This window comes from Pituophis catenifer, unplaced genomic scaffold (assembly GCF_029215685.1).
Source record: "Pituophis catenifer annectens isolate HBS135680 unplaced genomic scaffold, rPitCat1.0.hap2 SCAF_7, whole genome shotgun sequence".
NCBI lineage: Eukaryota > Metazoa > Chordata > Lepidosauria > Squamata > Colubridae > Pituophis > Pituophis catenifer.
The window spans coordinates 17,416,377-17,429,514 of record NW_027256887.1 but is presented as its reverse complement, the minus strand read 5'-3'; positions in this window follow the sequence as shown (position 1 = coordinate 17,429,514).

The following is a 13,138-nucleotide window of genomic DNA, read 5'->3' as shown; positions in this document are numbered from 1 at the left end:
TCTGTTTGATCCTCTGTTTCCATGTTAGCATCTTCATCTTCTGATTACTAATCTTAAAACCTGCTGATGTACCAAATTCAGTAGTGGGATTCAACCGGTTCGGGCTGGTTCGGGTGAACTGGTAGTTAAATTGCTGGCTAGCCTGGCCCCCACCTGCCCCACCCCTTCCAGGAGTTCCCACACACCCCATTTTGGCTCCTAGGTAAGTGTAGGGAGGTCTACTAAGCCAAATATGGGGTGTGGGGATATGGGTGCCCCCACGACCCATTTTTGCTCCCAGATGGCTGCAGGGAGGCCTCCTACGCCAAAAACAGGGTGCGGGGGGTGCGGCGCATCATACCCCGCAACCTGTTTTTGCTCCCAGCAAGGTGCAGGAGGCCGAGTGCTGCTTGTCACACACCCCTAGCCCACCCACCATGTCCATACCCATCCAGTCAGTCATTAGAGCACAGAACCAGTTGTTAAATTATTTGAATCCCACCACTGATCCATCCTCTGTGAATGTAGTTCACAAATGGTCTAAACAGGGTGAGAGAGTAAGTGGCAAGGGTGTGGGAAAAAGAGCAAAGAAATTATTGGGAATAAGAGCAAAAAAAGAATACACACAATAACACAGAAAACACAGAATAAGATAGTTGGTGTTTCCATGTTGGGAACTTGATTTTGTAGGAGAGGTAAAAACAAAAGTTTTAAGATGGCTAACTTCTTTTTCAATGTGGTAGATGTAATAATATTACCAAATGCCTAGATTAGAATTAGCAACTATGATTCTGTGTGATTCCCAGTAAGGAAAAAAATAATTTTAAAAAGTGGGATAAAAATATTTAAATATTCTGAGTTGAATTGTGGCAGTTAAAATGATGGCTCTTTCAAGATTTAAATGTTTTATTTTCAGCTCTTCCAGTAGAAGTTCTTTGAAATTCTTTGATGATTTCAATACATTGATCCTGAAATTTATTTGGCAAGGGAAAAAAGCTAGAATTAAATTGAAAATGTTACAAGAATCTAAAGAAAATGGAAGATTTGGACTACCAGATTGGCTTTTATATTACCAAGCATGTGTTATAACATGGCTAAAAGAATGGATAATCCCCAGACACAAGAGACCGTTATATTTAGAAGGACATGATCTACTACTGGGATGGCATGCTTTCTTATGGCATGAGAAGAATAAAATTCACAGATACTTTCAAAATTATTACATAAGATACTCACTATTATCTGTATGGGAAAAAATAAAAGCTAAGATCTATTTGAGAATCCCAGAATGGCTCTCAACGATGGAAGCATTTACATATTCAAATCTGCTGACACAGCACACAACGCCATGTCCCACAACTAATCATAGTCCAGCGGGGCTACTGATGGGCCGGAGACTCCGAATGGTGCTAGACCATTTACACCTTGAATATTCTCCGGAAAAACCCCTCGACTTGGCAGCGGGATCCCATCAATTTCAAGCAAGTGGTTTAGTGTACGTTCAAAATTATGGGGGAGACCCTAAGTGGGTCCCCAGGCGCATAATCGAAGCAACCGATCCCTGCTCGTACCGAGTTCAATTAGAAGACTGCTGGATATGGCAGCAACATATAGATCAGCTGAGGGGGCGCCACCAGCCAGCATTAGGCCCAATCTCTGGCAGTCCACAATCAGCGCCTAAACTAGCGGAGCCCACCTATAGTGACCCGGGTCCACATAAACAATCTGATGCCGATAAAGCAACAAGCTTACCCTCGATGACGTGCCTCGGTGAGACAAGGAATACACCCGGCGAATTCGCCGTACAGTCTCCTGGAGTTCCAGAGGCTTCGCCATTGAATCCACCTGTTACTACAGAACCACTCAGGTCAAGCAGAAGCTGGAGGCATCCAGCGTACCTATCGGACTACGTGTGCACCATCCAGGAGGGAAGGAGTGTTGTATCCTGCCAGAAGTCACGTGAAGCAGGCATGCAGCTGATTGGTCCACATGCCGGCATTACGCAGGCGGGAGAATGGGAGTTCCTGGATTGGTTGAGCCACTGACAGCTTGTGCAGAAAAGAGCTGTCAGATCGGCAAGGTTCCCTCAGTCGTTATACTGTTAGTGAGAGATAGTTAATGGTTGTGTTAAATAAAGAGAGTTACTAGTTAACCTGCCTCGCCTCCGTCTCTGCCTGGGTTCTAAAATAGAACACTGCACCTAAGCAGATAGAACAAAAGGAGCTGACTCTAGACCCAGCAGAGTTGATACACACACACACACAGAGAGAGAGAGACACACAGCTTGCAACACAACTGATTTTGAGTGGAAGTTGACCAGAAGCTGCATTGGTGAGCCTTGCTTAGTCAGAGAGCTTAATGGAGCTCCTGTAGAAAAAGGCAGGCTACATACAAAGAGCTTTGGCTTCTGTAGCAAAAGGTGAGAAAGAGGCAGCTTGAGAGATTTGTTAGTAGGTTCCTAGAGATCTTTGGCTGCCAACAGTGTATGCAGAAAAGGTGGAGCAGATCCTTTGGTAGATCCCAAAGGAGGCCTTCAGCCCTCTGGGAATTCTAGTGGCTGTAGGAGGTCATCCAGACATCCATACAGGGTCAAAGGTCACCAACTGCCAGTTGTCACTGAGCAGAGCCAAGATGTTTTCGAAGACATAAATAGGTCTGTCATAAGTAAATGCCTTATTCTATAACAAGAGATATGTATATATGTACAGGATATTAAGAGTTAATTTATTCCTCCTCCTTTAATGTATTCATGTGTAATCACCCCCTTCCTTGACTCCTCCCCTTTGATATAAATAGAGAGTGCATTCATTTCACGTTTGCTTCTCACTGTAAATCTGACAGAATAAGTAGAATGCCTATTATGAATAAACTCTCCTTTAACTGAAGAAATTGCTTCTGAATTCATCATTGAGTCTGATCCTCAAAATATCATAACAAACTGGTAGCAGTCGATGGTTGAACTGACTCAATAAAATCCAACATGCCTAAGAAAGAAAACCTCAAGAATAAAAAAGAAAGACCCAATACCAGGGCAAATGATAAAGAAACAAAAACAGATCAAGAAATGATCGACGAACCAATAAATACAACAATCAAAGAATCTGAAGATAACACCACAGACATCGAAGAAACAGCAGATGAAACCGACAACCAAGAAGAAAACGAAATAAAAGACAAAGACCTCAGATCGGAGATACTGAGGCTAATAAAAAGTAAAAAAGATGACCACAAACTCATCGCGGAACTCCGAGACTTCTTGGAAGAAAACGGAGCAGCGAGAGAAAAAGAAATTGAAAAAGCCAAACCCGAAAATACAAAAATGGTGAGCGAACCTACAACAAAAGAAAAAATAACCAGAAGCAAGACCAGAGGTCCCGCTCAAAATTTTGAAAGGCAGCCATCTTCTCTTCAACCGGCCACAGAAATGAACACAGCTGAACCAATCAGAATGCACCATTCAAAAACTCTGGTGCGAAAAAACACAAAAAATAGCAAAAATTATATTTATTCTTCTGAAGAGTCAGAAACAGATACAGAAGAATCATCCACCGAACAAGAAATCGAAATTTCCCCCACACCACAAACGATCCAAAGAACAAAATACCCCAAGCAAGAAAGCTCCAAAGAAAAGAGACGAACCACAGCTGCCAGCAGAACACCCAAGATCGAGCCGGAGACCGAATCATCAGAAGGAGAGCACTACGAGGGAGCTACAGCAAAGAGAACCTCTCCCAGCGGCTTCAGCAGAGAAATGACCAACGCGCATGCGCAGATGAACACAGAGAACTACAATGAACTTTATGAAAAAGAAGAACCTTTCAAGCTCATCAGCAGAATACCCACACCATTCTGCAATTTTCAACATCTACAGGACCATGGACTACCCACAGTTGTAAGTAGTGGAAATAGTAATATTGGGAATCTACCTAGTGATTTCCCAAAACTTAGAATTGATGGCATCAATTTACAGGAATGGTGTCAACAAATTCAGATTGTCTTTATGAAAGAAAATTTATTATTTTTTATAACCAATCCTCCCAAAAGACCTTGGACTCTAAAAATGGACTGCCTGCATCACAGAGCATTCTATTTAATAATTTCTAGCATATCACCTGCCATGTACTACAGTATTAAGCATAATCTTACTGTTTCTGAAATAATTCAATGCATGTTTAAATTATTTCATAGTGAAAGTGTAGCAACAACCACTAGAATGTCTAAAGATTTCTTTTCAGCCAAATTAAGATCTGGAACCACCATAAGTGAACATTTAATATCCTTAAACAAAACCAGAGCAGAATTAAATCTAAGAGGAGAAATAATATCAGAACAGACAATGAAAAGCGTTATCCTTAACTCATTAGATTCATCATGGGATAACTACATATCACATTTAGACTCAATCAATCTAGGATACTTATCCATAGAAAGTCTGTCAAATAAGTTAATAGCTGAAGATAATTTGAGGAAAAGTAGATACAATGCATACACAGAACACAGACAGGCAAAAGGAGTAGCCTTCCAAGAGAATCACCAAAAAACAATTGAATGTTACAATTGTGGATCCAGAAAACACTCTAAGGGAGATTGCCCCATGTTTCATAGGGAAAGACAAAACCGTGATTATAGGGGTAGATATCAAGACAGGCAATCATCTATTGATAGATACAGATATAGAGACTCCCCAAACTACAGAGAACGCAGAAAGGATAGGGATAATTCAAGGGACAGAAAATCAGGATCATTAAATGGATTAGATAAACATAACGATGTCATCACACAAAAATCAAAAAACAATACTTGGCTCATAGATTCAGGGGCGACTAATCACACAACAAATAACAAGAAAATACTGTCTTCATTCACAAATGATAAATTTATGATAAGAGTAGCCAATCAAGAAAATGTTCAAGTCATAGGGAAAGGAGATGTAAATATACCTGGTTTAGGTAAAGTAGAGGGGGTATTGTTGATACCAGAAATATCACATAACATACTTAGTGCAGTGAAATTAAGCCAAGATTTCAACATAAATATAATCTTCTCTGGGGGAAAAGCAATACTAGAAAAGGATGGGACTAAATTGAATAGTGTAATTATCGAAGGGGGCCTACCCTTCCTTGTAACAGAAGATAAATGGTTGCATAACATCAATACAAACACTGATGACGACATTAACATAGACAGTGAACATAGTAACAACAATGACAATGAAGGACCCAATACACACTGTAACCACAAAGACACACCCACTAGTGATACACACAATAACAAAAGGCCCAATATAGGCAAACCAATTCATGATGAATGCGCACACATGTTGCATAGAAAATTGGGACATGCAAGTTTCCCTGTAATACAAAAAATGATTGAACATGCTGATGGCGTCAAAATAAAGGATTGTAAAAACTATTTGGAATGCTCAGTATGTAAATCCTCAAAACTCAGAACAAACCCAAAACCAAAGAGGGCAACAAGGACCTCTAACCAAATTTTTGATCTGGTACATATGGATCTGGTTGGTCCATTAACACCATCCATCACTTACAAAAAAAGATATTTCCTAACTATTGTAGACGACTATAGCCGTTATGGATTTGTTTATACTTTAAAACACAAAGATGAAACTTTCCAAAAATTCAAAGAATTTTACAAACGTGTAGAAACACAACACAATATCAAAATAAAACAAATCATGACAGATAGGGGATCCGAATTCATGTCAAAAGAATTCTCACAATGGTTAAAAGACAAAGGAATGCTACACTTCACGACTAGCCCATTTTCTCCTTTTCAGAATGGTACAGCAGAACGAAAGAACTCAACACTGCAAACCATGATTAGATGTACATTAGAAGATGCTGGTTTAGGAAAACAATTCTGGTCAGAAGCATTACTATATTCAAACTATACCCAAAATAGGACCTGGTCTAGCATCCTAAATAAAACACCATACGAAGTAATGTACAATAGGAAACCAAAAATATCACACATGCACATATTTGGAGTTACAGCAGACGTACACATACCAAAACAATTAAGACGTAAGGGAGATAATGTATCCAGAAGGCTCAGATTCATGGGATACGAAACAGGCACAAAAGGATATAGATTCATTGACAGTAATAACAAATTCATAGTCTCAAGAACAGCAGTGTTTCATGAACAGGCCAACTGGTCTAAGATACATCTTAACGAGATAATCCAAAATACAAAACCCAACATTAAACAACAAGACAGAATAGAAAGAGAGAAACATGAACATAACTCACATGATGACAAAAACAAAACATGGACAGGTAACCATACCAGGATAAAAACAGATTCATTAACCAAAAAGGAAGCAAGGTATCTACACGATAATGAGAGCATTCCAATAAGAACAATAAGGTGTAACAGAAAACAATTACCTAATAAGTATAAGGATTATATAATGTGTGTGAATGACGAAACACCAACACCCAACACATACGAGGAAGTGTTAAAACTTTCCATGGATGAAAGAGAAAAATGGGAATTAGCCATAACAAAAGAAATGAACAGCTTGCGTGAATTAGGTGTATTTACACCAGTCCCTGCCCCTAAGAACAAGACAATTATAGGCACCAGGTGGATATTCAAAATCAAAGATTTAGAAGAGGGTAATAAACTATATAAAGCTAGATTAGTCGCACAAGGTTATGCTCAAAAATATCCTGAGGATTACACTGACACATACTCTCCCACTGTAAGAACTGAAAGTGTTAAGACAGCTTTAGTCATAGCGGCTATACTCAATCTTGATGTCTTTCAATATGATGTGCAGACTGCATACTTACATGCAAAGCTCGACAAAGAGATATATGTAAAGGCACCTCATAGCCAATGTACAAATAGAAATGAGACCTGGTTACTTAACAAAAGCTTGTACGGATTAAAACAATCTGGCAAGCGTTGGTATGAATGTCTAGTCAGCGTGCTTAAAAATATGAATTTCAAAGCCACAACTGCAGACAATTGCTTTTTTGTTAGAAAGGAAAGTGAATCATTAGAATTTGTGTTAATCTATGTGGATGATATTTTGTATATAGGCAAACATAAAGAAAAGAAAGACTTATTTGTATCCAAGCTAAGTGAACATTTCTCTTTAAAGTCGCTAGGAAGGGTAAACAAATACCTTGGAGTTCAAATCAATAAGACAAGAAAGGGATTCAAACTATCCCAGAGAGATAAAATTATAGAACTTCTGGAAAAATGCAATTTAAGAGATGCCAAGCCTTGCGATACTCCTATGCAGACTGATTTTTTAAGGAATATGGATGAATCTTCACCTGAGTTCGAGAACAATACATTGTATAGATCAATTATTGGTTCTCTCTTGTATATATCTAATTGGACCAGGCCTGATATAGCTCTGCCACTTAATTTATTATCTAGACATGTAAGTAAGCCACTTATGTATCATTGGGAAGCAGTTAAACGAATACTAAGATATCTAAAACACAGCATAGATTTCTGCCTACTCTTAGAACCCAATAATATTAAAGAACCTATTATCACCAGTTACGCTGATGCAGACTGGGCAGGTGATATCAAATGTAGAAAGAGCACCTCAGGTTATGTATTATTTTTAAATGATTGCCCAATATTCTGGTACACTGGGAAGCAAGATTTAGTAGCGACTTCCACAACAGAGGCAGAATACGTCTGTTTATCTAAAGCCTCAAATAATTTAGTGTGGTTTAATGATTTATTATCTGATATTTGGAAAAATCCAATACTACCATTTGTCATACATGAAGATAATAAGGCAGCTATAGAAATATCAAGATCTGATGCCATTGGTCAAAGGTCCAGACATATAGATATCAAATTTAAACACGTGAGACAATTATCTCAGGATGGATTCATTAAAGCAATCCACTGCGAAACCTCAGAACAAATAGCTGATATATTAACTAAACCTTTACCTTCTAAACAACACAAATATTTGACATCAAAATTACAAGTACTATATAGTTCTGAATCCGAATGCAATCATTGTCATATGTCGAATCGGCATTTAGAGGGGGATTTGTCATAAGTAAATGCCTTATTCTATAACAAGAGATATGTATATATGTACAGGATATTAAGAGTTAATTTATTCCTCCTCCTTTAATATATTCATGTGTAATCACCCCCTTCCTTGACTCCTCCCCTTTGATATAAATAGAGAGTGCATTCACCTCACGTTTGCTTCTCACTGTAAATCTGACAGAATAAGTAGAATGCCTATTATGAATAAACTCTCCTTTAACTGAAGAAATTGCTTCTGAATTCATCATTGAGTCTGATCCTCAAACTATCATAACAAGGTCTTCAGAAGGGCTGCTCTAAAGAGCTTCTCCATGTCTTTTCTTGTTTGGGAGGTGGAAGGTTTGTCCATGAGCCTTTGCCCTGGGATGGGGAAATGGAGAGGGGGAAGGTAGAGAAGGGAAGGGAGGCCCTCAGGACTGGGCTCCTTCCCAGAGATTTACAGAGAAGGAGCTTCTCTCTTTGCCCAGATGCTCCCTCTGTCCCAGACACAGAGCAGGTAGAGCAGGTGGAGTCTGGAAAAGGGGTTTTACTCCCTTCCATTCCTTTTCTTAGGTTCCTGAGATTTCAAAAATGTTGCAGAGAAATCTTCCAATGCTGTTGGGGGAGAATGAGAAGGAATGCCAGGCCAGCCAGTCCTTCAACCTCCACCTTGGAAGACGCAACAAATCTGTCTGGCCGAAGAAAAACCAAAATCACGATAGACATTGAGCTCCATAAAGTGGAGCAGCACGGTGAGTACACACTTTGGGTTGAAGGGGATGGAGAGGGAAAGGGAAGGAGCTCCTTTAGGAGTGGACTCCTCTCTGTAGGCATCTAGAGAAGCCAATTCTGCCTCTTCCTATATTTGAGGTTGCACTTAGGGGCTGGGCAAAACCAAATTGTTCCTGCTCCTCATGAAGCTTCTGAATCCACATTAACTTTCCATAAATTGTTCTGCTTCCATGAGACTCTTCTGGGAAACTTCACATTTGTTGAGTGGAGCCTATCCTGGGAACTGGGGAGGGAGGATATAGAGAATGCAATAGGTCTTTCCCCTAAAAGAGACATATCCAGCAACCACAAAAGCCTTTGAATTGGGTCTACGAGGGAAGGATGCTGCAAAGGGCTGATTTTAGTGTCTTTCCTTCATCTGGAGGAGATCTAAAATTTTGCTCTGATTCCACCCTCTGTGTCTCCTTTCCCAGGTTTCCCTCCAAAGGACAGCCGAGGGAAAGAGAAGGTCCTCTTCGAGAGGAAGGACCTTTTCCAAGTAGAGCAATCAGAGCTGGCCTGTATAAGAAGAGACCAGGAAATAAGCCAATATTTGCGCCAAGTGGTCTCTGAGAGGAGGAGAGAGACGCAAATAGTAGGTACCCCTTGGAAGTAGAGGTTTCTTTCGCTGGGCTTTGCCTCCGGGTTTCAAACCCACTCTTTTTTGGCCCAATCTCAGTGTGGGGCAAAAGATTCCTTAGGATGAACAGAGTCTCAGAAGGGTTCAAGCTTTCCTTGTAAAAGGAAGCACACTGGGGATTCTGGGAGAGTCAGTTGCCCTGACTGATAGCCAAACATCTTTCAGTTGCACAGGAGCATCGCCTAATCCAGGTCCTCAGTGTGATCACTGCACTGTTTCACCTTAAGAAAAGTGTGCAAATGAGGGTCCAAGTGCCCGGAAATAAAAATGTGATGGGAAGGGGGGAGAGTTAATGGTGATGGGGAGATATGAGAGGGAAAGGGAGACGAGGAAAGCTACTAAGAATTCTCAGAAAGTTTACCAAAAGCTCAAAAGGACCCTTAACAATTTTCCTTTGGACTGAAAGGTGAGCTGTTGCAGCAATGTAGCAGGTTAAAACAGGCTGGGACAAAGAAGATGTTCTGGAGCAACTTGGTTGAGCTTGACTTTTCTGATTCTCTCCTCTTTTGTTTCCTGGCAGGCTCTGTTGCAGGAGCACAGCTTTGTCAATGGATTAGCTGCCTTGCTGGAAATGTATGATCTCAGGTCAGTCTTTTGTTTCTTTTATAGTCGGGGAGAAAAGTCTGTTTGGGGTACTCAGTCATTAAGAAGGGGGAGGGCATTCAGTTGATCCAGCTTATCCTATTCTTATGGGGAAAATGGAACGGAGGCTTGCTCATTAATATGGGCACTAATGTCTCTTCCTTCTTTTAATCCCACAGCAAGATAACACCAGAAAGGGATGAACCAATAGAATCCATGCTGATGAACATTTCCAGTTTTTATTGGACGGCTACCCTGGATAGATAGGAAGATCTTTCTGAAGTACTACTTTAACCAACATTTCTGGGATTTCCTTCCTAGTGTTGCATGGATGGGAAAATGTTCTCCAAAAGAAAGAGCACCATCTCTTATGTTTCCTTTCAGGTGGAGAAGAAGTTGTTGGAGGAGGCCTTTGGCCTAACAATGAGGAACCTACTCCGACAATCTCCCACGACAGAACAGTTTGTTTTCATTCTGAAGGTAAGGGTCCAGAAGTCCCATGGCAGTTCGAAGGAACACTACCATAAATTGCACAAGTGTGTTTCGGCAGCAAGATTCTTGATTCTCAGAATGAGAAAACATCTCTTTTCTTTGTCAATTCCATAGAACTTGGACCCACATGGGAAACTCTTTTTGCCGGCGATAAACCAGCTCCTGTCCTGTGGAAACCATCATCCCAGGATAGATGTACGTAGCAAAACTAAATTAACATAAATTGTAGCCTTTGAGTCCCCCACAGCTCTTGGGACCCCACCCTCAAATAACCTCCCTCTTGGTGCCAGAGAGAGTGCAGGGGGGTCTTTTTCCTCTCATTCCACCTGAGGAAATTCTGGGAAGGATATCTTGCTAGTAATATGTGAGTGATGGGCCGAGGGAAGGAGAATTACTCTCCAAGAACCTTGGCAACAGTGTGAGGGATTTCTTTATCTTACAGCTTGATGAAGTCCACCAGGCTTTCCCTGATGTTCCCAGGGAAATCTGGCAGGCTGGAACCACCTACAAAAACCACCTACAGTGAAGGTAACTTTATTGAAAACACTTAAGGGGAGGGTGGAGGGTTACTTATGACCTGTCTTGTTAGTTACGAGTCACATAAACCGTACACTAATGTCATCACATTTTGGGTAGTTGGCAAGAAGTTCAAATTTAGAATTGTTTGCAGCATCCAACGGTTACCTGATTGCAGTTTGAGATATTTTCATTGTTTTAAGGCAAAAAAAAAAGGGTGGGGGGTGGGGGGACAGCCACTGGATAATCTGCTTTTGGATTTATCACCATGTGATCCACTTAACAATTGTAAAATAGAATTCGGTCATGTGGCAACTTGATTTAAAACTGTAATCACTGATCATGCAGAGTTTGAGCTCCCTTGTTGCCATAAGTTGAGGACAACTCCCATATATGTTTTCCACCTGTTTTCCATGCAGGAAAGCTAGAAATAGAAGAGCTGTAACCTCCACCCTCCACGGTTGATCCACCTATGAAGAAAAACTACCATATCTCAGGAAATGGCCCTTTGGTTTTTCCTTCTATAAATTGCATAAATTATGTATAATAGTTGAATTTGATCTGTTAAAACTTCTGACTGTATAATAACTGTTGATATCTCTGTTTTTAGATCACTGGAAGACCAGAACTCCCTCCTGCTGAAGTTTCCCTTGGGGTTTGGAAGATGGCATTGGGGCTGAATATGTTGCAGAGCAGACGCCGACCATCATCATTTTTAATATGCTGTAGCAGGTTGGTAGTTTGCAGGGTTGGACTAAGAGATGGTTCAAATTCTGGAAATGTGGGTTTTTTTCTCTCTCAAGCCTATGGTTGAGTCTGCTTTCTGCCCTGTGATTTGTCTCTTCATAGACTGTGTAGCAGCTTGGACAGAATTCCACACGGTTCCTGTAACGGACCTGCTTGCTTGGACCATCACCCGGCTGGATCAACATCTCCCCAAGATAGAAGAACAATGAAACACAGATGGATGGACTAGAGTTTTTAATGGCAAAGAGTTTTTTTTTCTTGTATCTATGGGACACTTATATGTCTCCAGCTATATGCCACCATTGAAGGCAAACACAAGGCAAAGAAGACAGAAGTTTAGCCAAAGGTGCTACCTTCAGACTTTCAGGATTCCATTAATGTAGCCTTACAATAAGGGCAAATTAGCACATTTAGTCATATTTCCTGTCTCGTTTCCCTTGGAGGCCTGACACAATGTCTGCAGATTGTTGGAACCGTGTGTGTGTGTGTGTGTGTGTGTGTGTGTGTGTGTGTAGGGGCTGGGTAAAACCAAATTGCTCCTGATCCTCTAAGCACCCCTCCTCATGAAGCTTCTGTCATGTATAAACGCCTGACCCACATGCTCACATCACGAGGCAATGACCTGTAAGGGTTATCACCCAATTCCAGCTGACCACCTGTAAGAGATAGATATGCTTTAAATAAATATCATTGATTCTACTAATGTATTGTGTGCTGGAGTTATTGGGCAAGCTCCTCGAGAACAAGTAACAATATGGTAGCAGAGGATGGTTGGCTAGCGCAATTACTCTAAAACATGTCGGGAGCCCCAAAGCGGCCTGAAGCAAAGGGAAGAGTGAACACCCGAGCCTTCACAAAGAAAATGGCAGCACTGCGGGAGCCATGCCAAGAGAGGAGAGGGACGTGAACGACCAGGTCTCCAGCCCTGGCACCCCAGCCAAAATCGAAGAAGAACGAACTGAAAAAGAAAAAGACCCCGAAACCACCGCAAGCAAGGAAGGCGTCTTAAGAGGAAAACTACTGGAACTACTAGAGTCAGCTTCAACCAACCAGGTCCTCATTGCGAACCTCCGAGGCCTAATCAAGGACTGCGGAGCAGCAACTGGAGAGGACGAGGAAGAACCAAACCACACGACCACAGACATGGTAGGAAACTTGCACCCTTACCATAGTCACGTTGAAAGAGCCGAAGGTGAATTCGTGCCTTTTCCGTGGTGGCCGTCTTGGACTGTGATGTCACCAAAGATGGCTGACCAGCAACCAATGGGCTCCCGCGATTTAAACTGCTTGGCGGGAACCAAGGCCTACTCACGAACAATTAAAAAAATTAACCACAAAGATCGGGATGAGCAAGAACCCAACCCAGCGAGCTCG